Source organism: Manacus candei, unplaced genomic scaffold (assembly GCF_025592945.1).
Source record: "Manacus candei isolate 608988 ecotype Guabito, Panama unplaced genomic scaffold, ASM2559294v1 h1tg000057l, whole genome shotgun sequence".
In the NCBI taxonomy this organism is placed as follows: domain Eukaryota; kingdom Metazoa; phylum Chordata; class Aves; order Passeriformes; family Pipridae; genus Manacus; species Manacus candei.
Window position 1 is genome coordinate 2,673,740 of NW_026138105.1, and position 25,840 is coordinate 2,699,579.

Sequence of the window (25,840 nt, forward strand, 5' to 3'; positions counted from 1 at the left end):
AGGGGAGTAGATTAAAATGTGACAGCTCTGTGATATCAGGGGGACCTGGAAGGCTGGCTCCCTTTGCCTCCCTCACGTTTCTCCTTTCCCTGCAGAGATATTTTGTTTAGAAAATCAGTGAGCAGCAAACACAGCCCAATTTGCCCAGGATATGTCCCAGAGCCTGCTCTCAAAGAAATGACCCACTAAAAATAGCTGTGCTGAAGAGCAAGTGAACACCAGCATTGCACAACCTGCCTCCTGGGGTGGTAACTGTGGGTTGCTGACCTTGGAGACCAAAGTGTTTGTGTGTTCTACCTCTGTGGGAGAGCAGGGACAGGCAGGATGGTCTTGGCTTCCAAAATTAGGGCTTTAGCATTTATTTGGATATAAGGACAACCCTCTCTGCAACTGTTCTCACAACTCAGCAGAACAAGAAGGAATCTTGGTGATCCCATGGGAGCTCTGGAAGGAGCTCTGACTTGTCTGTGGATCCAGGAGATGTGTCAGACTGGGGGGAAGGAGCAGCATTTGCAGGTGTTCCTGTTTCCTTCGTGTAGGTAATTCTAGGGTTTGTTGGCATCTGACAAGATGAAGCTGGGCTTTGCTAGAAAATGGGGAGACTTGACTTGAAAACTTGGGCAGTGGGATTTGTTTGGCTTTTTCCTGTTTAGTTCTGCATCTGAAATGGCTCCCGTTGTGTCACCAGAAATAAAGGCTTCTCTAGACTGGAGTTCTTGTGCTTTTAGGGATGGAAACTTCTGCAGCTGTCGCTGAGTGTTCGAAAGAAGCAAATCCGAGACAGATCTTCCTTGATTCCTTTTTCGTGGCTCTGCTCAGCACTTTCTCCTTCATCTCCCGAGAGCAGATGTGCCGAGAGGCAAGGTCAGGAAGTGCTGTCCTTGAATCCTTCCCCAGCCAGCAGCTCCCTGTGCTGCTCTCCGTGGGTGATGTGCTGGGGGTGTGATGGGACAGATGTCACATCATCACTAGTCCTTGCACTGATCTCCTCTGGAGGAGCTGAGCGTGATCTGAATGTCATTTATGCAACAGAGGAATAACACTCTGATTTCTTGGTATTTTAAGGAGCTTGTAGCATGTCCTGGACTTGTCTGGTGTGCTGTAGGTGCTGAGGTAATTGTGACTCCCCCCTCGGTGAGTTCCCACCCTGCACTGGCTCCTCTGTGCTCTGTTCCTCGCTCAGGATGTCTCCTGGCATCTCCATCCCCTCATTTGCAGTCGGTGAGGGTGTCTGTGGAGATGCCTGGATGTCAATAAACTGCCTTGGTGATGGAGCACAGAACTGGCAGCAAATAAACAGAGCCCAGGGAGGCTCTGCAGAGCAGATCACTCACCTCTCTCCTCTGCCAGGCCTGGGCTTTCAATCCAGCCCTCTCCTAAATGACTTGCAGGCCACCACGGAATGAGAACTGCTTGGAAAGTTTAAAAAAAAGGGCAAGCAGCTACTCTGTACATCCCATTTTAGGTTTCCCTGTTCTTAAAACCAAACAGTGCAATTCTGAAAGCAAATGTTTTTGGACAGAGGTGCACAGAGCACAGTGTAACTTAAGCAAACCTGAAGGGCTGATTTTCTCACAGATAATTTGCTTAATGGTTGTATCTAAAGGCTCAGGACTGATATAAGAATGCAACTTTAAAAGCTACCTTGCAAATTAGTATAACCAATGAAGGAACAGGAGAACTGCCAGGCTGGATCAGACCCTTCTTACTGAGGTTTATGTTGTGATTTAAAACTAAAATTAAAAGTAGTTTCTTCTTTAGAGCAGAATGTAAGAACTTAATGGAAGCAGGTAAGGAAGGGCTCGCCCACACGTTCTATCTTCCCTATCTTTAACAATTATCATTTAGTTTCAGCCCTGATGTACAAAGATGAATCCCCCTTCCACAGTGCTGCTGGTGGGATTGATACCTCTAAGTACTCTTTCTATGAAAGGAAACATCAGGATTGCTTTCAAATCATCAGGTTCCTCCTGTCTTGGGGAGTGTTGGTTGTGCTCGAGCTCACTTGGGACGAGATATGGAAACAGAGGCTCTGGATGCCTTTTGCATCCTTTAGAATTCCCACCTTTGACTTCTTGGACTGCTCCCTTTTCTGTATGTTATCCAGCAGAACTCCTTAATTTTCCTGATGTTCTGTTACCCACCTATTCCTTCCTTTAGAGCAGAATATTTGCAATTAAATCTCTTGTGTCTCTTTTTGAGCAACGACCTTGTTCATTTTAGTTCCCCTTCATGAACATTTCCAACATCTTTTATTGTCCTCGGAATCCTGCCCCTGTTTTGAGCCAGGATGACCATGAGAATTAACTGAGACCTCTGTGTGTCCAAAGACATGGCATTTTCCTTTACCCAACTGATCCTGCTGCCTTGGCTCAGCTCTGGGAAAGCCATGGCTGAAGGAGCATGGCAGGAATGTTGTGGGTTCTTGGGTGCATTCCCTGAGGATGTTGGGTCCTGCTGTTCTGCTCCAGGAGGGAAGGAGGCCTTGGAGTCCCCAGAGATGCCTTTGTTGCTCTTCTTGCTGTGAGAGTCTGTTCTGGCTCCTTCTGCTGTGCATCTGATTGATGCACCTTATTAAAATCACTCCCTGTTTCCTCTTTTCCCTGAGAGGGCTCCTTTCTCTCCTGGGAATACACTTTCCTTCCTGGACTTCACATAGATGGATTTCTTTCACCATCCCAATCCCATTTCTGCATTGAGCTCTAGTTTCTCCTGGCTATTCAGCTGGGAAATAGCAGGAGAGGAGTGGAAGAAGACCAGCAGCAGATTAATTTTGAACCCAGAGCTGGAAGAGATGAAGCCTTTAAGCTGTGCTTCATCAGAGCTTTTGAAGTTTGCTGCTTTGAAAGGAGCCTCTGTGAAAACCAAGAGAGAGTTGCAGCCCTTTGCAGAAGGGTTGGGTGAGTCAGGAGCTTTCCTGTCACTCTGTGCCTTGGAAAGCATCAGGACTTACCTTCAGAGCTGGGTTTTCAGGATGGCCAAGCTTGGAAGGGGTGTGTTATATCTTCCTCAGGACCAGGCTTTTACATGGTGGTTGTAAAAACCTTTTGTCTCTGCCTTCTAATGTCCCTTTCCCTGACCCACAGCAAGGCCTGTGCTGGCAGTGGCTTGGCTTTGCTCTGTCCTGTTAAAACCTGGGGGACTCTGCCTGTCCTACAAAGAGAAAATTATTGAGTCCACCATCAGCAAATTTGCAGATGACACCAAGCTGGGGGGTGTGTTGATCTGCTGGAAGGCAGGAGGGCTCTGCAGAGGGACCTGGCCAGGCTGGATCCATGGGCTGATTCCAAGGGGATGAGGTTCCACCAGGCCAAGTTCTGGGTCCTGCACTTTGGCCACAACAACCCCTGGCAGCTCCAGGCTGGGACAGAGTGGCTGGAGAGCAGCCAGGCAGGAAGGGAGCTGGGAGTGGGGATGGACAGGGAGCTGAACAGGAGCCAGAGTGTGCCCAGGTGGCCAAGAGGGCCAATGGATCCTGGGCTGGCTCAGGAACAGGGTGGCAGCAGGAGCAGGGCAGTGATTCTGCCCCTGGACTCAGCACTGGTGAGGCCACCCCTGGAGTGCTGTGTCCAGTTCTGGGCCCTCAGCTCAGGAAGGACATGGAGGGGCTGGAGCAGGGCCAGGGAAGAGCAGCGAGGCTGGGGAAGGGACTGGAGCACAAGTGCTGTGAGGAGAGGCTGAGGGAGCTGGGGGGGCTCAGCCTGGAGAGGAGGAGGCTCAGGGGAGACCTCCTGACTCTGCAACTCCCTGACAGGAGGGGGGAGCCAGGGGGGGGTCGGGCTCTTCTCCCAGGAAGCAGCAGCAGGACAAGAGGGTTGGGTCTTGAGCTGTGCCAGGGGAGGTTTAGGTTGGATATTGAGAAGAAATTCTTTACAGAGATTGGAATGGGCTGCCCAGGGAAGTGATGGAATCACCGCCTCCATCCCCTGGAGGTGTTTAAGGTGAGACTGGATGTGGCATCAGTGCCATGGGCTGGGAACCACGGCGGGGTTGGATCAAGGGTTGGACTTGATGATCTCAGAGGTCTTTTCCAACCTGGTTGATTGTGTGATTCTCAGTGATTCTGTAAAACAGAGAGCCTGAAGGATTGAGCATCGTTGTTCTGCCTTGCTGAACCTGGTGGACTGGTGGGGTTGGTGTGGGATGTTGACTGGGGATGGTTCTGGAGGAACACAACATTCCCTGGTTGCAGGGTCCCTGTGTGAGGCACAAGCAAGGCCGCAGGGAAGTGAGAGGTAGACTTGGGAATTCCACTTTTTTTCTAAGTGTTTCCATACATAAAACCCACGTAGCCATACTCTGGGTGCCCACAAGCACCTCTCTGACCAGCTGTGCCCTCAGGGGCTCTGAAGGTCACATCTCCAAGGGAGGACTGGGAAAGGGTGAGGGCAAGGCCAGGCTGGATGGGGCTTGGAACAACCTGGGCTAGTGGAAGGTGTCCCTGCCCAAGGCAGGAGGTGGAACAAGATGAGCTTTAAAATCCTTTCCAACCCAAACCATTCTGTGATTTGCTATTTCTAAGCGTTAAATTCTTCTGAAAACCCTCCAAAGCCACTCTTTTATCTTCATTTCTGCTGAGATCCTGGAATTTTAACTCTGTGGCCCAAATCTGTATTTTAGATGGAGACAAGCAGAATGTATCCTTCCCTTGCCTTCCTGACAGCACACATTTCCAACTGGAGCAGACACAGTGCTTTTGTTCTGCCACTGTCTGTCAAATGTAAGAATGTTTTTTGAACCACTTAGAAAAAAAATCAAACTGTTTAATCCAGAAAAGCTTGAAACAAAATATCCACCTCCCTTGGCTTTTTCCTCAGGACCAGTTGCTGCTGCAGTGCAAGTCCATGTAGGTCTGATTATTTTAAACCAGAGTGTTTGGTGAGAATATTATTTCTTCCCAAATATTACCCTTCTTTATTTTGCTTGCATCTCTTAGTGATAAGCCCACACTGACATGCATTGCAGGCTATTGATTCTTCACTGAGATACTCTCAGTTCTTCACTGAGATACTTTATTAGAACGATTTGCTCACTGTGAAAGAAATCAAAGAACTTGTAAAGAGACCTTGTGATGACAGCAAGCAGCCACGTCGCTGGGGGGCTGCACCTCTGCTCCCAAATTAGTTCTGCTCAGCACTCTTCCATGTTATCACCTCATCTACCTCTTGGTACCTCTTAGCCAAAAAACATGAGATGTTAAAGTAAAACTTGTAATATACCATTGGACTGTAGAAATAACACATAGATACACCATCATGTCTGGTTTTGCCAGGAATGGATTTAGCCCAAGCTGGGAACTCCTGAGGCTTCTTCAGTCGCATCTTTTTCTTCTGCAAAAGAGGCAAGTCCAAGGCTCCTTCACTGTTTGTTTGAGAGTCTAAACAAACCCCATGAAGTGCTCAACCCTCTAGTTTAATAACTGAGATATGTTTGCGTCTTGTAAACAAGATTTAATATTCATTAAAAAAAAAAATATCTCTTTAGTGCTGAACTCACACTTCATTAAAGTATCAAGTCTTGTCTTGTTTCCAAAGTTCAAAGCCTTGGACACCCTGATTCTGAGACTCCCCCAGAGCTGCCACAATTTGGGACAGGACATTCCCCTCCTGAGTTCAACCCTTATTATTTCACTGATTTTTTTTAACCCGTTCCTGTGTTGGAAAGCAGCAAAGCCAAGCGTTTTCTCTCCATTTCATAGCTCCCTCGGGACTCTGATCAACCTGCTGCTCGTTCCTTTTCTAAGATAAATTCATGATTTTGTTCTCTTTGTGTAGGAGGAGGAGAAAACCCCCCTCCCCATCACTGCTCTGGGAACCTGTGCCAGGCTGGTGGGAGCTGTGCTGTGGGGCTGGGAGGGAACACGGCAGGTCCTGGCAGGGGGAAGGTGCTGGTTTGCACTGGGACATTGCACTGCTTAGTGACACCTGCTGCCCACTCCATCCACCCAATTCCTGTGGCCACAGAGCCAAAATAATAAGATGTTGAAGTAAAACGTGTAAAATACCATTGCACTGTAGAAATAACACACATTTACACCGTCAGATGATTGATTTTAAAGCTGCCTCTCAAACAGGACTCTCCCCTGGGCAGCTCCATCCAGGCTAAAGATCTGACATCCCTTGAGCTCCTCTGAGCAGGGGGGGAATCCACACTGTAGATTTATCTTTCTAAAATCAGGATTGAAGCCAGCCTTGTCCTGATGAAGCAGGGCTGGGGCTCTGCACCATTTGTGTGGTTCAAATCCCACCACACTCTCCCCAGATCTGTGCCTTTCTCAAGTGCTCCTGTTGATCTCCTGTATCCTGCACACAAGGCAGGGGGGTGGGGGGAGAGGCCACCACACCCTGCAGATGTCTGGGCTTTCTTCTTTGTTAGGCTGTTAAATTTACACCCATTATTATAACATGCAAATTCCTCAGCCAAGAGGAGAAGGAATTGCACGTTTCTTTTCTTTTTCATAATCATCTTTGCTAGTCATAGGGCAGTTGGAATAATGTGTTCTCTTTCAAATGAAAACAAAGGCATAAAAATAGATCTTCAGAGCCCGGAACAGTGGCAAGATCTTTAAATAAATCCCCTCAGAATACTCTATTTTCAAATTTGTTGCTTCGAATAAATTCACCACCTCGCCTTCTCTCCAACAGATGTTTTCATCTGATCCAAAACTAAAGGACATTTAGTCAGAAAAGCTTTAATGATGCTTTTCTAACAACTGACTTATACCTTGGCCAAAATCAAGTGTCTCCATGTGCACAGGTACCTTCACTTTTCTTTGCAGTTTTCACTGCTGTAGTTGTCTTCATTCCTGGCCACTGCTGTTAAATTGCTGCTGCATTTCCCTGCAGGAAAGGCTGCACTTTGTCGATATAGGAAGTGATTCCAAATAATCCATTGTCCACAGCAGCAGCTATTTTTCTTTAGGGAAAGCCCCTGAGCTGGAATGTGCAGCTTAACAAACAAACAAAACACTGCCAGACTCACTTGTGGGTGAAAGAGAGGGGAAATCTCAGGACTTAAATGGTGTCATGAAATTAATATATTGCCCAGGCAATGTCCATCACCTCATCCTCTCACAGTGGGGGTGAGGGGCACTGGAGCAAGCAGAATGCCTGCTGTCCACCTCAGGCTGGTTATCCTCATGGTTGGCACAGAGGAAAGCAAATATCCTTGGGATGCAGCCTTTGGGAAGGCAAATCCATCAGGGAGCTCACAGCCTGAAAAGCTGCTGCCTGAGCTGCACAAAGCTGCATCCTTGGGTCACCATCAAGCCCCCTGGTGACCCAAATGTCTGTCTCAATCCCAGAAAATGAGCTTCTTTCCCTCCTCTCTGTGGCTAATGGATTACCAAGGACATGGCAGAGCCTGGCCAAGTCTTCTCTGTAATTCTTCTCTGCTCAAGGAAAATCCTGGATGTGAGCAATGGAACAGGTCAGGGAACTAAGAGCATTGCCAGGTTGGCAGCTCCAATTTCACACTCCAGCAGATTGTTGTTGCCATTCCAGCACCTCCAGTGTGGGGATGGTTTGAGCAGGAATGCTGCAACTTGGCAAATCCAGCTTTGGGGTTCTGGCTTTTCTGCAAACTCACTCTGTGAATTTTGGCACCTTGCTTAATTTCCCTGAGCACGGTCCAAAACCTGGGGAAGTCAAGGAGAGCCTTTCCTGGAGCTTAAATATGCTTTAAACAGGCTCTTTATGACTCTGTTTCTACTCTATAAAGTGGGAAATGTGCTGTCTCTCACATATTGGTTGTAAACTCTGCATGACAGGGTTTGTTCCTGACTGGGAGCACAACAGAGCCCTGATTTGGGTTGGCACACTGTAATTTGAGGGTGAATGTAAACCATGAGCACCCCACAGATACAGGAACTCAGCTGGGTGACAAGCACCATCCTCCCAAATTTGATGCTGCTCATGTGTGGGAATAAGCAAAGCAGATTCCCACTGTCAGGGAAAACAAGTCAGGCAAAATTAAAAACAACAGGAGAAAGGGGTCAGGAACTTGTGTTCTTTATGGCTGTGGTTGGGCTTCTGCTCACAGACTCTGCCAAAGCCCCAGGAATGATCATGTCCATGCAAACATTTCCTTTTTCCAGGTGTCTCTATATTTTGTGGAAATAGAAGTGCTAACAGGGCCCTCTTCACGTTCCCCAAGCCCTGCCCTGTGCTACTTGTCTGAAGAGCTCAGTTCCCAGGGGTTTTGGTCTGTGGTGGGCTGTGCTCCCACTGGGACCCAGGAGTGCAGCCCAGGGATGGGAAAGGTTCACCCCCCTGCCCAGCCCAACCATGGCCACTAATTACCCAGCAGATCATGTGTCCTGAGCTGAAGGGCTTGAGTGGCTCATCCTGACCCACTGCAAAAATAAAACCACCCCAACAGGGCCATAGTTAGTCTGGGGGTTGCAATGATAGGGGAAGAACAAAGGTATTCTTGTAGAATCATAGAATCCCAGAATGGTTTGGGTTGGAAGGGACCTTAAAGATCATCCTGTTCCACCCCCTGCCATGGGCAGGGACACCTTCCACTAGCCCAGGTTGCTCCAAGCCCCGTCCAACCTGGCCTTGGACACTTCCAGGGATCCAGGGGCAGCCACAGCTTCTCTGGGCAACCTGTGCCAGGGCCTCCCCACCCTCACAGGGAAGAATTTCTTCCTAACATCTAATCTAAATCTCTCCTCTTTTAGTTTAAAACTGTCCCCCCTTGTCCCATCACTCTCTGCCCATACATAAAGTTGCTCTCCCTCTTTTTTGAGTCCCCTTCCAGTACTGGAAGGCCTCAAAGGAATCTCCCCAGAGCCTCCTCCTCTCCATGAATATAGAAAGCAGGATTCCTGCAGGCACCTCCTGGTCTGTGAAAGGCTTTTTACTCCTTGGGAGCATGGCAGAGCTCAGCTCAGCACCCTTCATACCACAGCTGGTTCCTTTTCTGCTCCACAGCCCTTCCCATCAGGTCAGGACGAAGCTGGGGCTGTTTGCTCCTCTACCTGGAACTGGGCAGCAACTCCTGTCTCTCCACAGTCAAAACATCTTCTCACACCTCCTGCACAGCCTGGTGAGCTGAGCCCAGAGCTCTGCTGAGCATTCCTGCACAGAAATGTCAGCCACGAGATCCTCATTCCCAGCAAGCCACAAGGCTGGGGACATCAGCTGAGAGCCAAGTGTGTCACAATTCACGTCCCCTTCTCACATAAACTGTCCCCAGGGCCTAAGGAGGCAGTTCCATGGCCACTCTGCTCCCAGGGGGAGGCTGCAGCTGGAGCTGAGCTGGTGCTGGTGCCCCGGGCTGCTGGGATGGACTTCCATTGGTCACAGATGGATTTGGGACCAGATGCTGGAAATAGTGGTGTTATCTGGGGTAGAGTGGGAAGACAGGAGTAGCTCTGGGATGTATTTAGGGTGGTTTGGTTATTTTGGGTGGTAGATTTTGGGTTCTTTAGTGGCCAAGGAGGGTGTGGGACTGGAGTAGGGTGTAGCTTAGGGCTCTGGAGTCCTCAGTCTCAGAGATGGAGGCTCAGGGAGGAGCTGGGATGGAGAGGCGTGGGGAGTTAAAGCTTGTGGGCAGCACGAGACCAGGTTTTGAAGGGGCTTTGACCAACCTGATCTAGTGGTGGCATCCTTGTCCATGGCAGAGGGGGGAGCTGATCTCTAAGGTCCCTTCCAACCCCAACCACAGCACAGTGTGGTCCCAGTGTTGGACCAGGACTCAGCCTGAAGGCAAGGGCTGCTTTCCCTGTGCTCTGTCTTCCTTCTGGAAATCAGGTAGCTCTGGGTATTCTGGGCTCCAGGGGTTGCTCCTGAGCAGGGACAGGCTCTGCAATGGTGACAGAGACACAGAGAGGACATGAAGCCATGTGGTCTCCTGCCTTCAACCACCAGAGTCCTCAGGTCACCACGTGGCTGAGACAAGGACAGGTTTTTCCCAGCTTTCACCAGCTTTGCTCATTTAAAAAGTGCCCATGGAAACGTTTCTCATGGAAAGTCTTTCTGGCATATTTTAGTGGAGAAGGAGTGAGTGTATTTAGTGTAAGTGGTGCTCTAGAAATCTCTTCCCTGCTTGGTGGGTAATTGTTGTATTTCCTCTCTAGACTGTGATGTAAAGAGAGGAAATAAAGTCTCATTGTGAGCTGTTCATTACACAGTGAAAGACAAGTCCACACCCACAGCATTCAGCATAAATCTGAACTCTCCAGTGAAGATTATAATTCAGGTGGCTTTTGCTCTTGCAACCCTGTTCCTGAGGTCAAACCTAAGGTTGTACAACTTTTAGTGGCTCCTCAAAAATGTAGATTTAGGATTCTTTTTGCTCATTGGCAATTTTTATTCCTTCAGTGCTGCCCTAAGTTTCATTAACCTGGAGTTAAGCTGAGGTTATGCTGTTGGATGAGCATAATAAAATGCACTGCCTTGGCTAAGGAACATATTTCTCTCCTGGTGCTTTAAGAGGTCCATAAAGCTGTGGTTAAATGATGTCTAAGCTTAGCTCTCCTGCAGTGTTTTGCTGAGAGCAGAATCCAAACCTTGCTGGGACCTTCTCTTTAATACCCCACTGTCACAACAAGGTGCAGAACCACCAGACATAGCAACTCTGCTTATTTTAAGGCAGCAACAGCTGAGGTGCCAGTAGCCCCGTCGCTTGTAACATGATGCTCCTGTAAGTACCAGCCCGATTCACTCCGAGGGCTGGGGAATGTGTTGGGGTGTGCTCAGGGAGCAGCTGGCAGGGCAGGGAGGGCTGGGAAATGCAGAGCCAGCACTGAGCTGGCCTGGGCTGGGGGCTTGGGGAGGCACGAGCTGTGCAGAGTTTGTCAAAGTGAAACAGCTGCAGGCAAGAGGTGGAGAAAAAGGAGAAAGAAAGATGGGGGGGGGAAAAAAGAGAAAGGAAAGTGAGGCAATGAGAGAGGCAGCACCGAGCTCTGTGAGCAGTGACAGGAGCCAGGGAAGGGCTGGAGCTGTGTCAGGGTAGGGTCAGGTTGGATCTCAGGAAAAGGTTCTTCCCCCAGAGGGTGGTTGGCACTGCCCAGGCTCCCCAGGGCAGTGGGCACAGCCCCAAGGCTGCCAGAGCTCCAGGAGGGTTTGGACAACGCTCTGAGGGACAGGGTGGGATTGTTGGGGTGTCTGTGCAGGGCCAGGAGCTGGGTGGATGATCCTTGTGGGTCCCTTCCAGCTCAGGACATTCTGTGATCTTTTGTCCAATGCAGTGGATACTCGTGGCTGTTCAGTGCAGAGGCTCCATTGGGTTTGTGGCACAGCAGCAAGACAAATCCTTCCTTTTTATTGTGGTGTTTTGTCACTGAAGTGTTTCAGCTTCCTCAGGGTTTACAGGGAGGAAAATGTTCCCCTTGGACCGAGCCTGTCCCTGCTGTGCTGCATGGCCAAGTCTCAGCTCTGGGTCCCCACCTTGGAGGGGGCACAGACAGGGAAAGGAATTGCTCCTGTCCCAGTCAGGGCAACAGACTTTTCCAAGGAACTTGAGCACAGTGGTTGAGTGGCCATAAAAATCCCTGCTGCCTTTCTGTGTGAACTGCCAGACAAGGCAACAGCCTGAAATTTGGGATTGGAGAGGCTGGGGATTAACACCAGGGGCTCAGGCTCGTGCAGCCAGAAAACTTAAGCAAGACTTTCTCTTGGAAGAGAACAGAGTGGTTGTCATTGAGGCTGGAAATGCAGAGCTTGTTGCTGTGGTGTTATTTTAATACAGATTGTGTAACTTTACCTTGTTCTGAACTCCCAAACCTTCCTGGCTGGTAATAGGAACCCTGCCACAGCACAAGCCTCGAAGCAAGAAGCTTTGGAAACTTCCCAGGAAGGCTGGTGAATCAAAGATTTGCAGCCTAATATAGAGACTGAACAGGGAGCAAACCAGCAAGGTCTTAGATGCAGAGTCCACATGAAGTCACAATATTACTGTGTATTACTCAAAAGAGGCAGCTGAGTAAGGATTTCTTAAATTGGCAAAGAAATTTCTTAAATGGCAAAGAAAGGAGTCAGGAAGTGATTCCCATAGGAAGGATTTGTTCAGTCAAGGGCTGCACCTCATCAGGCCAAGTCCCCCTGGTGCTGTTTGTTGGAGACAGTCCCTGCCCAGGGAGTGAATACCCAAAAGCTGTGTCCCATGGGGAAGGGATGTGAAGGGGCAGGAAAGGACAGTGACTTCTGCATGGCCACACACAGAAAAGTGGCAGAGCAAGGCAGGAAACTAGAGGGAACTTCCCACCATGGGGCTGTCCCAGAGGGGGTGAGCCAGGGGCAAGGATGGGGAGGGCAATCCTGGCACCTCATTGCTGGGCTTGGAGCAAAGCCTTCTACTCCCTCAGGAATTTCCTGCTTCACCAAACACAGAGTCACACAGTCAACCAGGTTGGGAAAGACCTCTGAGATCATCAAGTCCAACCTTTGACCCAACACCACCTTGTGTCCTAGTTAGAACAGCTGGGACCAGTTCATCACTGTATAGGTGTAACCCAAAACTGTGTATTCTAGAGCCTTCCATGCCATTGCCCAGAAACTGTTATCAATAGACTATTTGCACTCTCTGCCCAGAGCACCCCTGACTCCTCAGGCTGTAAACTGGGTGTTAAGAGGCCTTCAAGATAAGAGGATGCTCCTGTCCTCACACCCACTGTGGAACTCCCTGCCCTGAGGGAGGTACTGGGCATTCCTGCCTGAACTGGAGGATATACAATCTTGGAGTCTTGGGACTTTTTTAACCACTCCTGGGATGCAGACCACCACTCTTGCCCAGACTGCACCAGCACTCTCACCAACAGGTTTTTCCCTCTCCTTTTACTTTGGACTCGGGGGGGCCCCAACTAATACCACTCTGTTTATGCCCCAGGGTGCTGGGTTATACATTTGGGTTTTGTGGGTTAAAACCAATTGTTTGTCTGTATAATCGTACTTATTGTATTATTTTATTAAATTGTTATTTTGACTTATAGTCTCTCCTTTGAATTGAGTTCATTTCCCCTGTTGGCTTACCTTTAAACCAGCACACCTTGTCACCCAGCCCATGGCACTGATGCCACATCCAGTCTCATCTTAAACACCTCCAGGGACAGTGAATCCACCCCCTCCCTGGGCAGCCCAATCCAATGGCTGAGCACTCTCTCTGTAAAGAATTTCTTCCCAACATCCAACCTAAACCTTCCCTGGCACAGCTCAAGACCCAGCCCTCTTGTCCTGCTGCTGGTTCCTGGGAGAAGAGCCCGACCCCCCCCGGCTCCCCCCTCCTGTCAGGGAGTTGCAGAGTCAGGAGGTCTCCCCTGAGCCTCCTCCTGTCCAGGCTGAGCCCCCCCAGCTCCCTCAGCCTCTCCTCACAGCACTTGTGCTCCAGTCCCTTCCCCAGCCTCGCTGCTCTTCTCTGGTCACAATTCTTTGGACATGCCCAAATCTCCTTTCAGCAGAGCCAACAAACCATTTGCAAGTATCTTTTTGTCCCAGGAGTGATTCCTTCCAGTCTCTGTGACAGCTCTAAGTGATTTAAAATGAGCAATAGGTGTTATCCACACAAGAACCTTGAAATGACAGTTATTTTGCAGGATGTGAGAGGGCTCTGCCACTGCAGGTCATGGTCATTGCTGCCAAAACTGTTCAAACTGAGGACCTCATTACCAAACATGTGCTCCCTGGGACAGGTCACTCTTTTCTCTACATTTGCTGCTTTCACATGGCTTAAGATGGGAGGCTTGAAAGAAACATCTTTTTCAAGCAAGTCTCCTCCTGGAACACTTAACTCAGCCACTAAATAGAAGAAAACTCACTCCATGGAAAAGGACTTTGTGTTGCCCCCATAAATCTTTCATCTAATGCCCTCCAAGTGCTCGAGGAGAGATATCAAGGCGTGATCTTTTATGAGAGCATTACAGAGATCAAGAGGTATAAATGTCAGCTCATGCACAGCTCCCTGTCCCTTAGTTGAGCTGCTGGTCCAGCAGGCAGGGAAGAATGGAAATTTTTCTTTTCTGCCCTCCACAAGGATCTGTTCCTGTGGAAAACAAACTGCTCCTCTTGAGTGGGGCAGGATCAGCCCCCAGAGCTGCTGGTTTGCTGTGTCCAAATCATGCCTGGGTATCCCCTGATGGAAGGGAGCCCAGTTCACAATTTGGACTTGACAACAGGAAGAAAAAAGAAAGAACAGGTCTGACCTTTCAAAAAGATAAGAGATAAGTCCTTGTGTGTGTGTTCTGTCAGTCTGCCTTGAGCTGTTCTTGCAGGATGCTGTGGTTGTCACTGTCCCTGGAGGTGTTTAAGGACAAACTGGATGTGGCACTGGTCTGGTTGACAAGTGTTGGGTCATAGGCTGGACTAAATGACCTCAGAGGCCTTTTCCAACCTCATCCATTCTGTGATTCTGTAGTTCCTCCAAAGCCAGGAATCCTTGCCTTGCACACTAAAATGTCACCTGCCCACAGACACAGCCCTGGATGGTGGGACCTACCTGTGCTCCCTCCAAACTCCTGCAGGGGAGGATCTTCTCACAGGACTCACTTCTGTGCAAGGCGGAAACCAGCCACAGGTCAGAATAGCTTCAAGATCTCAGAGAGCAACTCCCAACACCATAATTCCTTTCTGTGGAACATACTGTGCTGCTTCTGCTTTTGGAAAGCCAGTGTGAGCCCTGCACCTCACCTGAAGCAGGTGAGCAGGGGCTGGACCCTGCTTGGAGCAATGTGCTGGTTGCTGGAAACACTCTGTGCTGAGGACAGGAGGAGCTGGCATCTCGTGGCTGAATGCTCTGGGGTCTGCAAGCACCTGCTTCCAGGTGCAAGAAATAGGATCCTGAAGCACATTTCCTAATTTTCACCTTTTGATGTAGATTAAACAGCGGCTCAGGAGGTCACATTTTGATTATAGTATTAATGCACTTCAGGAGAGACAGTTCCCATTCAGTTGGAGTGAATCATCCTGTTGCCACACTGCTGTATTTTGAGGACTATCACTGTCCAGCACATTTTTCTTCAGTAATGCCACTTCATGGTTAGAAAGTCTCAATTTCAAGTCACATGTGTAAACATTCTGCTGGTCATTTATCTAGGTTACAATTTGTAAAGATGACAAGTAATTTAAATAGTGTATGTAACACAAAAATCCTAGTACTGATTTAGTAGCCTTATTATTACCCTGTCAGTAAAATTAATGTCCTATTTTGCACAAAACATCCATTCAGTCTTCCTATCTGCAGCAGCAGAGAGGTTGGGATATGGGCTGAGGTGTCCTCAGAGGTGTGTTGTGTCCCAGCACTGTCACTGCTGCCAGCAGAACAGGCTTTTTCCAGGATTGTCCTGCATTAAAAGCAGCACATCCCAATTCCCAGCTTAGAAGGACAGCACCAGAGTGACAGACAGACCTAAGTGTGAATCCACAGGCACGATTCACCCAGCAATTGGCTCCTTTCCGACAAAAAGGGTGGAATTCTTTTTTTGGTTTGACTAGAGGAGCCTAAAAGAAAAGCACAGGAAGCAAAATTTCAGCAACAAGCTCTGCAAAACCACGTTCTGTTTTATAACAAGAGGGAGGGGGATCCTCTCCCACGTTTTGCCCCCTTTTCTGAGCCGTGTTTTCCAACAAATGGAGTTGGTTATGAGTTGGCAGGGAGCAGCAGGAGTGGGCTCTTCCCAGGGGAACACAAGGCAGGAGTGGGGAATGGGAAGGCAGGAGTGGTGTCCTGCTGCAGCCCCCGGGGCCTGGCCAAGAGCAGTGGGTCCAGACCCCTCCTGGGGTCACCTCCAAGTCCAGGTTAGCCAGACCCAAGGCCATGCACCACAGGCTTACCCATGTTAGGCCAGGCTGGGGCCAAAGACAAGGGCTGGAGCAGAGGGAGAGGCTCCAAGAAGGGCCCTCCCAGCTCTTTCCCAACAGCCTGACACCTGGATACAGCTGCACCTGTGTCAGAGCTGGCTGTTGAGAGTCCCAGAGTCCCAGAATCACAGACTCATTCAGGTTGGAAAAGACCTCCAAGATCATCAAATCCACCCTGTGCCCCATCCCCACCTTGTCCCCCAGCCCAGAGCACTCAGTGCCATGTCCAGTCATTCCTCGGATACCTCCAGGGATGGGGACTCCAAACCTGCCTGGGCAGCTCCATCCAATGCTTAACAACCCTTTCCATGAAGAAATTCCTCCTGAATGCTGTCCCCACCTTGTGGGGTTCCTCATCAGAGATGACTTTCGAAATCTTTTAATTTGTATTCCTTTTTTTTCCCATACACTGGAGAGGCTGAGAGAAAATTAAGGGAGGCACAAGGGAAATGTGCAGCCTGAGAGACTCCTCAGCTCCCATTTGTCTCTGCCTCCTTTCAGGGAGAGTGGATGTCCCATGAAGAGTTGTCTGGGAGGATGCACAGGCACGGGGAATAATGGCTGTGAATATTCTCTTGTGTGATGGCAGGAACCTGTGGGAGGGAAAATGAACTGTCAGCTTGAGAAGGGAAAGAACAAAGCCATTAATCAGAGCATCAAAAAGGCTCGAGACTGCTGCCCCATGGAATGGCTGCCAGCAAGGGGTGGCTTTTCCAGGGATCTCTGAGGGCAGCAGAGCCTTTCAGCAGATCCCCTTGGTCTTTGGATTGGCCCCTCAGCAGAGCCTTGTGCTGGGGGGACAGACAAGGAGCTCTCAGAGTGAAGTTGGACCCTCATAACATTGTTTGTGCTTCCCCAAAAGCGAGGATACATTTGAGAGATTCCAAGGCATTCCTGTCCACCTAAACTGGCCATGATGGTATGGGCTGCAAGGAAAATGAAACATTGCAGAAGAACCAACTGCTAAAGCAGTTTAACTGGTGAGATAACCAGATATTTATCTTTTTGAAGTTACTCATGACAAAGGAAAACTGAACCAGCTTGACCTGCTTTGCCACCTCTCTTTACAGGCAAATGTTGATGAAGGCTCCCTTAATCACATGGGGGTTTTTTTTGTAAAGCAATTTATTTTGCCATTTCTGTTTGGTTACCTGCAGGTTTCTGAACCTTTGGTACAGACTTGGGTGAAGCTGTTCAGCCCCTGGAGTTGTGAAGCACCACCAGTGGTTGACCATGAATATGTGGGATGTACATTCTTGGAGGGTTTCAGAACACAGTTGGACAAGCACTGAATGACCTGATCTAACCCTGAAGTTGTCTGCTTTGAACATTTCTGTGATTCCAAATTCTCTGTGCTACCACAAGACTAGAAAAGAGATGTTTTATTAAAAGCTGAAATGTTTATTCAGTCTCTTAAATCTGCACACTCAAGAAAGGAGAAATGATTTCTTTTTATTTATAATACAATTCTGAGATTTCAGGACTGATCTGATGAAGACTTTGATGTCTTCTCTGCCTTCTACTTTTTTTTTTTAAGTGATAAGGGCCTTGAAAACCAAAAAAACCCAGAAATTATTAGTTAAAAAACCAAGCAAAGTCCACTCCTGTTGGCTTTTCCTTTTGGTTCTCAAAAGCTCGTGCTGAAATTCCAAGCTGCTCTGGAAGCTGCCTAGAAGGAGACACCCCAGGAGCTCAGTTGTCTGTGTGGGAGAGGAGAGAGGGAGGCATTTAAGGATAAGGAAAGTGAGTCAGGGAAGAGCAAAGCTACTCATGAGTCAAATCGAGTTAATTCTGAGTGGATCCAGCACTGGGGTTTCACCTGGGCCAGCTCCAGCAGAGGGAAAAATGCAGTGGTGTGGCTGTGCTGCCTCCAGAGCTGTGCTGGCATCACCTCCCCTGCCCAGGGGTGCAAGATACGGGGCATAAAGTGCTTTTTGGCAAGACTGAGACCTCCTAAAATGCTGCAGGGGTGAAGCTGTGCAGGGCACAGCGTCACTGAGCTCTCCTGGCCTGGCAGTGCCCTCCCCTTGGAGGGCAGAGGGGCCTCTGTCCCAGCACAGGGCTGGAGGTGTTCAATAACTGCTGCAGGATGTGCTGGAGAAAGGCACATGCAGTGGGAATCACTGGAAGGAGGAGATTTATGGTCTGATGCATCAGGAAGGGGTCATTTCCCAGTGAAGATGGACCAGGACACATCTGAGTATGGAATCTGGAGTGATGCTGTTAGTGTGGGGTGGTGAGATGATTAACTACACAGTTAGCATATGAAATACACAATTAATATATCAAATACGTTAAATATATGAAATGAATGGGAGTTCTCCTTATGCTTAGCATGAAAATGGAATAATTAAAAAGAATTAAAAAAAAAAAAGTGACATGTAGAAAAGAAACCAAGCAGCAAGCTGGAGAATCCAGAGCTTAACACAACTGGGATGCTGCACAAGAGTGAGGAGAAATGCAGTTTCTGGACTCCCTGTTTCCAGAGGGTCTCATCCCTCTCCATGAGGAATTCTTTGCAGCTGTACTCGATGCCCTGCTGTCTGGGTGAAGGAACCTGGATGGAATCCCATCTGTGGTGTTGGTGGAAGTGGGGAAAGCTGGCAGTTGTAGGAGAGCACACTGGAACGTGCTGTTAATTCTGGTGAATGAGCAAAAGCAGAGCATGGAAAAGCTGAAATGATCCATATCCTTGACTGTGAGCTGGGTGACAATGGAAGGAATCCAGAAAAAAGCTGTAGGGAGAACCTGGATGATCTTTTCACACACAGAGTCCCAGAATGGTTCAGGTTGGAAGGGACCACACTGGGGCATCTGGTCCCACCTCCCTGCTCCAGCAGGGTCATCCCAGAGCACATGGATGGTGTCCAGACAGTTCTGGAATGTCTGCAGTGAGGGAGACTCCACAGGCTCTCTGGTCTCTGTTCCAATGCTCAGGAACAGGAGCAGGAAAGAAATTCTTCCTCATGTTCAGGTGGAACTTCCTGGGCATCATTTTCTGCCCTTTGCCTCTTGTTCTGTCAGTTGGCACCACCAAGAAGAGCCTTTCAGAGAAAGGGAAGCAGGCCACTCCAAATCCCATGGGTGTTCCCTAGGAACTCCCATTAGTGCCAGTGGATCCCCATCAGCACAGGCTCCTGCCAGGTACAAACCATTACCTTTCTTTTTGGCAAGATCTGCACCTCCTGAGGAAGGTTCACTACACCAGACCCAGGAACTCCCAGAGATGCTGCCACTGTGAGTCCCTGGAGGACAGGGCCATGGTTATGGATTATCCTGGTTAAATATAGCAGCTGTACAGGGAGAGATGGGCAGAGATGATCAGCTCCCTCAGTGTGCTCTTTGGTTGCTGTGCTGCACAACAAGGACTCCTGAAATGCATGGCAACACAGAAGAGGATATTTTTAAAGGTCCTCACTCTGCACAGCACGCTGCCCATCCCTCTTTTAACCAGCAGTGCCACTAATAGTAATAAATGTGCCTATTTTCCTACTCCAGCTTGTTAAACTTGTGCTTTGCTGCTGCACATCAGAGATAACTCAGCACTGGAGCTCCTGGTAAAGTTGGAGAGCTGGGCCCAGAGGAGAGGGAAGGAAAGGTTGGTGGAGGGGCATCCAGCAGCTGAAGCAGAAAAAATGTGCCTTTATAAATCCTTCATTCCCTACATCTTCCCAGAAACATTTCTCAGCCACTTCCTTATGGAAAATTAAACTCTGTTCTGGCAAGAAAATATACTCATATAACTTCTGTGCTTCAAGACAGTCTCACTCTGTCATTTATTTGGAACAGCAGGGCTTGTCATGGCTTCTTTTCTTAGTTTGCCTTGTCTGGGAGCAAAATTAAACTGAGGAAAGCATCTCTTATCCTATCTGAAGATGTAGCCTGAAGGGTACAAGGGTGGAGAAACATCAGAAAATTAGTTTGGAGCTTCTGGGGCCATCAGCTCTCGTTAGGAAGAGCAGTGCTGAGGGCTCTGCCACTGAGGCTGGTGGAGAACCATCCATGGGCTGGCCCTGGGTCTGTGCCAGGTCCCTGCACCCCATCCCTGCCCATGGGTCTGCTGGGGCAGGACTGACTCAGAGGAGACTGGGATCACAGGATCATGGAATATCCTGAGCTGGAAGGGACCCATAAGGATCATCCAGCCCAACTCCTGGCCCTGCACAGACACCCCAACAATCCCACCCTCTCCCTGAGAGCATTGTCCAAACCCTCCTGGAGCTCTGGCAGCCTTGGGGCTGTGCCCACTGCCCTGGGGAGCCTGGTCAGTGCCAACCACCCTGTGGGGGAAGAACCTTTCCCTGAGATCCAACCTGACCCTGCCCTGGCACAGCTCCATCTGCTCCTTGAGTCCTGTCTCTGGAGATGAGTTCTCCTCATGTTTCACCCTTCTGGACTTTCTGCCACACCATCAGTGTGTGTTTGTCTGTCTGAGGGTGCTGCCTGTCCTGCCCTTGCCCCCTCTGCCTTCCCTCCCTGGAGCTGGAACTGGAGCCATCTGCCATCAGGGTTGTGTTGGTCCTTCAGGTGGAAGGGGCAGAGCTGGCACGAGGATTTTGTAACTCTGTATTAAAAGCTTTCCAGGGATTTACCAGGTTTCCTGAGTCCTCTGGGCAGGGATCCTTGAGCTGGAAGCTTTGCTCGTGGGTCACTGGTGCACTGGTACAAAACCTGGTGTTTAGTGGAGTCAGTTACCCTTTTAACGAGTAAGTGGTTCTGGAGAACCACTCCGAGGCCATACAGGGAACAACCTTGTCCTGGAGAGCTAGCCCAGAGCACAGAATCATGGAATCATAGAATCCAGAATGGTTTGGGTTGGAAGGGACCTTCCAGATCATCCAGTTCCAGTCCCCTGCCATGGGCAGCATCACTGGTGACGTGCACCCCTTAAAGCCTCCCCAGTCCAAGTGCAGGAGCATCTCTGCAAATGAAACGGGGCAGGAAGCAAAATGAGCTGAGATCTGCTGGATCAGGGCATTCCCAGGAGAACATCAGGGAATAGGTCTCTCTCTCTGGCACTGCTGGGACCCAAAGGGTCACAAAAGGAAGATATTAAGAGGATAAGACACAAAGACAACACAAATGCAAGGTGTGGGCAGGCTCGGCCTTTGACAGAGCCTGAGGATAAGCAGAGCTGTGCATCTGTGGAGGAAACCATCCATGGGGAAAATCACAATCCCAGGTCAGGGGTGAGCAAATCTAGTGAGCTTCCTGCCAGGCTTTAACCACGAGAGCCCACATGTGAAAGGAACAATCAGCTGTGGGCAGTCAAAGGAATCCCTCTGGAGTGATTTCACGTCTAACAAACCCTCAGCTAACGGGGCTGGGGATGAGCAGTAACTCGGTGTAGAGCTGGAGTGTGACATTTGGAAAGCCAGAACAGCTCTGCCTCCCTTCTCACCCTTGGTGGGCTGCTCAGCTTGATTTGCTTTGACTTTTCATGTATTTTTGGAGCAAAGTGAACGGCGTAGAAAATGAGAGGCCATCATTCCCCTTCTGGCCTTACAGAATGTTGTTATTCTTTCACTCAGCTTCGTTTAAGGAGCTCAAGGTGAAGGAAGAGCTGTCTCCAAAGGACTGGGATGCATTTGGTTTTCAAATTGTGTTGTTGTTGTTGTCCAACACTTAAAAATAGGTGCAACTGCCAAGGTTGGCGTCAGAACCAGAATATTTGAGGGAAACAGAAGAAATGCAGCTTTTGCCTGAAGACTTTGATGCCCTTTGTTTCCAAGTGAGAGCATCCTCAGCCAAATTCCTGCTGTTGGCTGGTGCAGAGCAATTCAGGAGATATCTGCTCTTGTTCCCTCTCATGGGAGCTTTGCTTGTGCACCTGATCACAGAGACAGTGTTTGGAGTGAAATTCCCTCTATCCCATTTTGGGAAATGAAGCTGCAACAAACTTGAACTACGAGTTAAATGTTTTAACTTGATCTTACAAAGTACCAAACTTTGGAGGGCAGCTCTTTAACTGCTGTGGAGTGTCCTGTTTCCCTTGGCTTCAGTGAAGCAGTGATGATTTATGGAATTATGGGGTCCCTTTCCAGGATCCTGAAAGTCCAGGCAGGAGAGAGATCCAGGCCCCTTCTGTCTTAAGGTCTTAGAATTGTTTAGGTTGGAAAAGACCTTTTTAAGACCACCAAGTCCAACCACTAACCCAGCACTGCCAAGCCACTGAATCACCTTCCCATGAGTTTTAAATCCCCCCAGGGTACAGTTGCTTCAAAGCTTGAATTACCAATTTTCTTTGACAATGGACATTTGGTTAAAACCAAAATATTTTGTACAACATACCAACATTCTCTGACGTGTGATGGACAAGGTTCTCAGGTTCAGGAGTGTACCAGGGAGAGAAAAGCATTTACCTGGAAAGAGGGGAGGTCAAAGTCAGCTTCTTCACTGCCTGGTTCCTTGTAGGGAGCTGAGTTTGGCTCTTGTATTTGGTCCGAGGTGATTAATTAACCTGTACATCAGAGACAATACTCCAGCTGGTCTCCTGGAATCGGTTTCTGTTCTTCATCAAGAGGCTGAAGTGACATTGTCACAATATTTCCCTGTCCCCCAGGTTGTTGTGCTGATGACATTGCTGATGAAGAGTGCTCTTGTCACTCTTGAAAAACCTTCAGTGTGTTTGCAGCGACTTGAGGAATAAACTTCCATGTTGGTTATTCCTCAGTGACTTGAGGAATAAACTTCCAGGGATTGATTGAAGTACCACTGAGCTGATAAAATACAAGCCCTGCTTGGCCAGACACCCACAACTTCTGCATTTGGGGACTGGGAAAAGCACTGATGAGTGGCTGCTTCAGCACCATTGTCACATTCACCCCTTGTTTTTTGTATCACACCTTCTCTGAAATCATGTAACTATTCTCTAATAATATAATTAGCCTCTTCCTCCCCAATTTCATCAGCCTTTCAGCCATCACACTGCACTGTGGTTGCCTTTCATTTATTTGTCTAACATTTAAAATGTGTCCCTACTTCTGCAAGCTCCTTAATTAAAATACCACTTAAGTCTTTAGGCTTTCCTACCAAGAAAATAATTGGTCTTGTACTGAGCAGATGCACTTCTTGACAACTGAATTCTGCAAAAGGCCACATGCTCCTTGTTATTTTGAGATATTTTTAATGACTGTTTTGCAGTTTCCTCATGTAGGACTTTTTGCGTTCTACAAGTTTATAGTTTTCTAAATGCTCTTTTTTTTTTATGTTTTCCTCTAGAAAAAGATGAGAAGACATTTCACAGAATCCCAGAATGGGAGAGACCTTAAAGATCATCTTGTTCCACCCTCCTGCCCTGGGCAGGGAAACCTTCCACTAGCCCAGGTTGCTCTGAGCCCTGTCCAACCTGGCCTTGGACACTTCCAGGGATGGGGCAGCCACAGCTTCTCTGGGCAACCTGGGCCAGGGCCTCCCCACCCTCACAGGGAAGGATTCCTTCCATAAATCTAATCTAAATCTCTCCTCTTTTACAGCCCTGTACCAGCTAATTCAAAGGAGAACAACAGAACATTCCTGGGATGCAATTTATTTAACACTTCACTAGTAGGGTGAACAGGAAAGGGAAGTAATTCAGGACATGAGTTATTGCTGAAGGATCTCTAGGATTGGGGGGTTATTTTAGAGGGAAAAAAAGGAAATAAAAAATGTATTTCTCAGCCTCATAATTCCAAGGTTTGGGAGCAATAGCAGTGATGCTCTGCCTTCTGCCTGGCTCTGCCCTTCCCTGGGTGTTGCCTGCGTGGGAAGGGCTGTGTGGCTGCAATCTGTGCCGTGTCTTCACTCCTTCCACAGCTTGTCAGTCCTTCTTGAGGAAACCTCACACTTAACTCAGGGGTCCAGATCCCCTGGGGCTGCTGGAGCACTTGGTGTGACCCCTCTGTGCGTTGGGAATCTTTCTGCAAAAATACCTGGAGGAGAAAAGTCCTCCAACCTCCGGGTGCTGGTGAGGTAGGAGCAGGTTGAGGAGGAATTGCTTTCTTTCCTGTTTCCTTTTAGTTGTTCAATTGACTTTTTTTTTCCATTATTTTTTTTTCCTTCAGTGGATAATGGGAAAAGAAAATGGATTTTTTTTTTTTTTTTTTTAGTTAAAGATTTATTTCAGTGGCAAGTCATTTAGTATAACCAAGGAAATGGGTCTGTGGTCCCAAATGTGATCTTGGGATGGAGAGAGACAGATTTTCCCCCAGACTTATTTTTCACATATATCCCTATGCAGAAAATAGATTTGTATGGAGAATATGCATTGCAAAGAATCTACTTATGCATCAGTGTGAGGGAGCTGTTACCACTGAAGGAGGAATTCCCAGATCCTGTGCAGCCTGAAATGTCCCAGCTCTGCTGCACTCAGGACTTGGACACACTTTCTGGGGTTTTTTTTCTCTGGTGTTTCCATCTTGGCCTTGCCCTTCAGATATTAATGGGAAAATATATTCTGCTGTTGTAAAAAATGGTGTTATCCCTCAAATAACCTGTGAATGAAGTAGTAAAATCCCAATACCTGATTCCATTTGTCCTGTGAGCTCTAGTGGTGGGAAAGGAGGGGGAATAGGGGAGTAGAAGGAAGAAAAGCTCCATTGCTTCGGAGTTGGAGACAGTTAAAGGATCACACAAGGAGATGTCTGCAGTGGGGATGTGCAGATGTGCCATGTGAACACCTCTGTCACCTCCAACCTGTCCCTCCTGCCTTTGTGCAAAGCCTGGATGTGTCTTCCCCAGGTGCATTTCCAGAGAGGCCACAACTGCTCCAGAGTGTTCACCTGTGTTAAAAACTCATGAAACCACTTATTGATGAGGCTTTTTAAAAACTCTGGGATCTTTGCAGCGAGTCATGAATCACTCCTCCTCATCTGTCCCTACAAGCCACATGAGTTCTTTAAAAACCAGCACAAATTGAGCAATAACAGCTAATAAAAAATGTATTCCTGAAGAAAAATAGTTTCTAAAAATGTAGTCACAGGACACATTTGTTGAATCTAAATGAGAGGTAAATATGAACCCTGCTGTCTGCATCCTGTCCTCAGATAAAATGAAGCAAAAGCAGTTTTCTTTTTTAGCTCTTTTTTGCAGTTTTAGTCTCAAGTGCAAGCAAACAAGCACACTCCAAATTGTGCTCCTCTTCCTTTCATCCTTGTGCACTTCAAGGAAGAGCTCTTAGACCTTTTCATTTCAGCAGATCAAATAGCAGAGATTTCCCCTTTATCTTCTGCCTTCCTTCTTCCTCCTCCCGTTCCCATATTCCAAACCCCATCCAACCCTTTCCACCTGGAGCACAGGTGACTTGAAAGCACTTTGGCTGCCCGGGGGTGGCTCAGAGCCTTTGCAGTGGGGGAGGATCCTTTGGCACAGCTGGATGGCCAAGGCTGGGCGTGTGGATCACACGTGTCTGGGTGATCCAACAACCATCACCCAGGACATCCTGCTGGTTGGATCAGCTCTGGTGTGTCCAGCAGGACCAGGGCAGGGATTGTCTCCCTGTGCTGGGCACTGCTGAGGCCACACCTCAAATCCTGGGGGCTCTCACACCAAGAAGGACATTGAGGGGCTGGAGAGTGTCCAGGGAAGGGAACGGAGCTGGGAAGGGGCTGGAGCAGCAGGAGCAGCTGAGGGAGCTGGGGGGGCTCAGCCTGGAGAAAACGAGGCTCAGGGGGGACCCTCTGGCTCTGCAACTCCCTGACAGGAGGGGGTGCCAGGGGGGAGTCGGGCTCTGCTCCCAGGGAACAAGGGACAGAACCAGAGGAAACGGCCTCAAGTTGCTCCAGTGAAGGTTTAGGTTGGATATGACGGAAAATTTTCTCAGGGAAAGGATTGTCCACCACTGGAACAGCTGCCCAGGGCAGTGGTGGAGTTCCCATCCCTGGAGGGATTTAAAAGACATGTAGATGTGGCACTTGGGGACATGGGTTAGAGGTGGCCTTGCAGTGCTGGGGGGTGGTTGGACTCAGTGCTTTTAGAGGTCTTTTCCCACCTGATTGACTCCCTGATTCTCAGAGACACATTTGCCCACAAACACAGGGATGTCAGAGCTGAATGCCCACAGCTCC

At 48.7% G+C, this 25,840-nt stretch overlaps 1 long non-coding RNA gene across 1 annotated transcript; it reads left to right on the forward strand.

The window, feature by feature from the left end:
• The first annotated feature begins 375 nt into the window (after positions 1-375).
• Positions 376-16,999, forward strand: LOC127477847 (uncharacterized). Its single transcript, XR_007907051.1, has 3 exons — positions 376-535; positions 3,877-3,941; positions 16,955-16,999. It is a non-coding gene; the product is annotated as an uncharacterized LOC127477847 (long non-coding RNA).
• Positions 17,000-25,840: the final 8,841 nt, after the last annotated feature.